Genomic DNA, 4363 nt, shown 5'->3' on the forward strand with positions numbered 1-4363 from the left:
TTCTTTGCAGTTTTAAATATTGAAATATTAAAATGAACCAATATCATGAAAAGTATTATTATTAAAGTGTGTTTTACCAGTGAATGGTGAGACATTATTTGCCATATATCTGCAGAGAATCTATTTTAGTCTTGATGATGGATAACTTGAATTATAGGATGTTTCACTTCTAATTGATTTGTATTTCTAGTTTTTTTCTCCAGTAACTCAGAGAAACCTCACCTTATAATTATATAATGGCAAGTAGCAATTATTTGAAGACTCTAGTGTATAGTTTTGGCATTCAGATAGCACAAATTCAGAAATTATGAAGAACTATCTTATTGGACTTCTTTCAACAATTGATCAAACACAAGTCAGCAAGCATATCATTCTCAAAAGGTGGAGGTTAAATTTAACTACTGGGAAGTTAGTTGTGTATGTGTTTCTAATCTACACTTTGATGGCAGCTAAAGTGATAAATATTTCTACATGTTCCTTTATAATACTGGGATATGTTTTAAAATATGCCCTAAAGCCGTATTTTATTGATTTCCTTTTGTAATAAGTGAAGGAAATTATTACTGGGAAAAAGTCAAACTTTTGGCAGTGGATCCACTTGTGCAATAGTTCGGTTGCATTTTAAAATCCTAATGTTATATTAAAATTACTAAAACTTGTGATATTTTAGACTTGAAGAAATAGATACAGTCTACTTAAGATTCTGAATGTATCACTGAGATATGCCACTAGAGCAAACACTTGAAATCATAGATGACGGTTTTAAGATTTTTTAAAAAATCTCATTCCACATTTGAAAAAGTCTTATGAGCACCTTTGCTCTTGACAGCCAACAAGTCTGAAGAGCAAAAGGAGTCATGTATGCATTGCTCATTTCTCAGCACAGCATGCTAAAAAGAGAATGAGAAATTCTCAGTGAACATGATCAGATCATTTTCCTCAATACTGAATCAGCTCATGTGGGACATTGTTGACAAGCAACTGTTATCTCCTTGAATAAATCAGTAGGTGGATTGGCCTACAGAAGCAACCTCCCTCATTTCTGTATCAACACTATTTCTAGCTCTTATAGTGCTGATGCTTCCTTAGAACTAAATGGATTACACTTTTCTAATCTAGTCACATCTCACAGAATTAAGCTGACCAACTACAAAAAAGAGGAATGTGTTTTCAGTGATAAAATAAAATTTTGAACACATTAACTCATCTTTCATTCTACCTTCATTAGTTCATTCATTAAAAATTTATGACTTGCCTACTACGCTGGTATGGCATTGTATGGTAAGCACTGGATTGTTAACCTCAAGAATGACAGTTAAAACCCACCAGCCATTACTTGGAAATCCAATATCTGGTCCTTCTGAATCAGAAACAACTCAGTGGCACTTAATGCCACCAACTATTTGATAGGCCTTGAGGAGAGCAACAAGAAGGCTTCATGCCCTCATAATGTCCAGATACCAATATCTGATCATGCTCTACATATCATTCATTCTGCTATTTGAGGATATATCTGTTATCCCTTATTTTAAGGAATTAAAATTATGTGAACATTCAGGTCTGTCATATGATGAAACTTGCCACTGAATCATTCTGCTTTCTCTCCAAGAATAATATTTCACAAATACTCTATGATTTATTGTACATGCTTGTCCACAATAGGTTGACTTGCACCTGTTTTTGACTCATAGAGTATGACTTTTAGTGATGCCGCTGCAATTTCAATCTCTTATTTACTTTTAGTGCCACATGTTCTGTGATCTAAGTGCTCTGCAAAGTACTGAGAATATAGTAAAAAAGGTTGGTAGTTCAAACCCATCAGTTGTTTCTCAGAAACCCTAGACATGGGGACTATGAGTTGGAACAGACCCCATGATACTTAAAAACAACAACCTAAGGTGACCATAGGTCCAGTTTGCCAAGAAAGTCCTGGTTTATATCTGTTGTCCTGTATAATTAAAAATAACTTGTTTTATTTTCAAAATATTCTCATTTCCATATTACATGGTAACCCAAGTTTAACAGTTGCAAAAAGGCAAAATGTAAAGATATAAGTGAATACCATTAATTACACAATCGTGGGGAACAAAAGAATAAGGTGGTGACTAATCAGCTTATTTTGATTTTGCTCAAAGCACTATGACAGATCTTTTCCTAGATGAGAGGTATCCCCAAGAAACCATATGAGGTGGTTCTCAGACTTTGAGTAACAAGGAAAATCAGAGCTGCAGTTTCATGCCAGCGTTACACCATTACTCACTACAGCCAAAATGGTACATATTTTCTGTGTGCTAGCTTTCCATTAGCCTTGAGATCCCAGGTACAGAGCATTGCCTACATTGGACCATTTCTCTTTCCTGGAGATGAGGATATCAATATCTATTAATCACTATACTCTGAATCCAGAAAAGTTATCAAAGTCCTTCTGTACGTGGTATTGTAGGCACTCAGTATCAATCAATAGGTTCCTGGGCTAAAAAAGAAACATGTTTTCCATACTCACATTAGCCCAAACTCCTCTTTCTGGCATCATTCATATGATGTAAAAGAATGTATAAGGGAGAGATGTGCATATTTGGATTTCATCTTTGATTTGTATTATAACGGTATTAATCTTAGGCTGGATTAATTTACATTTCAGAATATTTGTATCAGAGATTTATCCATATATCACAGTAAAGATAGCTAGCAGGAGTTGTATTTTGACTTCCAATAAGGTGCAAGTTGAGAGAAATTTTAACTTTTTCTATGAAATAAGAAAACAGGCCAGCGACTCTGATTACTTAAGAGGATTTCAAGGGTTCTTAAATCTTCTAACCTCTTTAACGGCTGGTCCACTTCTCCAGGCTCAGTGCTGTCATGGTTTCCTGTTCCATTAAAAATACAATGAAAATATCATGAATGACTTACTGCATCCAGCAATTTCCAGGTGTTTTTTTTTTTTTTTTTTCTTGATCTATGTGGCCTGTTTTAGTAATGCTCTAGAGCATTTTCAAAAAATAATGTCAGAGTATTCTTGCAGAAAACTGATTGTTCCCCAGAGAAAAGCTGTGAAGCAAAAAGAAAAACAATATTGCTCCTGCATACAATCTGAACAAAGCCCAAGCATAGTAAGTCTCCTTTTTGTGCTAAGGTTACATATTGTGGGTTGCCTGAAAGTGACAAAATTTAATTTAGGATAGCTGTCTTATATTATTCCTTTATTTCCTTATAACAATCTCCCTCACCCCTGGTATACTTCACACTCCATACACCCCCACATTCAATGGTGTAGGGAAAATAGGTTTTTGTATTTAATTCGTAAAGAGGTAGATATTTCTGCAGCTGTTTGTATTTTATGCTCTTTGCAACTGAAATCAGTGCTAGGACAAAAATTAAAGTAAAAAAAAAAAAAAAATTATCTACTATCTCTACACCCTGCTTTCAATTCTTGCCAAAAGAAGAATCGTTATTGACCAAAAGAAAGGGAAATATTTTGGTTCTTACCTGAAATGTCTTGCAGAAACAAATACTTGCTTTTAAGTGATAAAAAAGGATATGTTCTGCCACTGTTGTAGCTTGTGGAAAAAAGCTGAAGTAATTTACCATTTTCAGGTTTCAGCTTTCATTTGCTAATTTGCAATCAGCCTCAAGGTATACAGCACCACTCTTAGCTTCCTTAATGGAATTTGTTGTTAAGTGCCATTGAGTGCACTCTCAGGAACTCTGTATAGGATTTCTGAGGAGCAGCTGGTGAGCTTGAACCACCGACCTTGCGGTTCAACACACAGAGCCACACCAATGACTCCAATATTTAATATCAGAGGTGCATAACAAAGTCTATAGGCATTCTGCTGTGACGCTGTGAGTTAATGCTCTGGACTACAAAGTCAGTACGAACCACAAGGTCAGGCTCAAGCTCAGCTGTAGCTCCTCAGAAACCTGATACAGGGTCACTATGGGTGGAAATTAACTGGATGGCACTTCACAACAACAGCAACAACAAAGTCTATAAGGAGTCCTGGTGTAGCACTGTAGGATAAGTGCTAAACTGCTCACTGCAAGTTCCACACTTCAAACCCACCAGCTTCCCCTTAGAAACCCTATACAGGATTGCTATGGATCAGAACCAACTAGGCAGAACTTAACAACAACAACAAAAAAATCCATAGCACTTTTTTTTTTTTTTTTTTTTTTTAGAGTTGAACTTTGACATGTGTATCTGTATAGGCTAAACAGTGTAAACTCCAAATTCCAATGATTTCAAACAATGAGGTTTACTTCTCACTTATGTTTCTATCTTGCACAGATCAGCAGGATAGCTCAGTTTCAGGAATCTAGGGTTCTTCATGCTATGAGTACACCAGCTCAACTTAGGGTTTCA

Source organism: Chrysochloris asiatica, unplaced genomic scaffold (genome assembly GCF_000296735.1).
Source record: "Chrysochloris asiatica unplaced genomic scaffold, ChrAsi1.0 scaffold00031, whole genome shotgun sequence".
NCBI lineage: Eukaryota > Metazoa > Chordata > Mammalia > Afrosoricida > Chrysochloridae > Chrysochloris > Chrysochloris asiatica.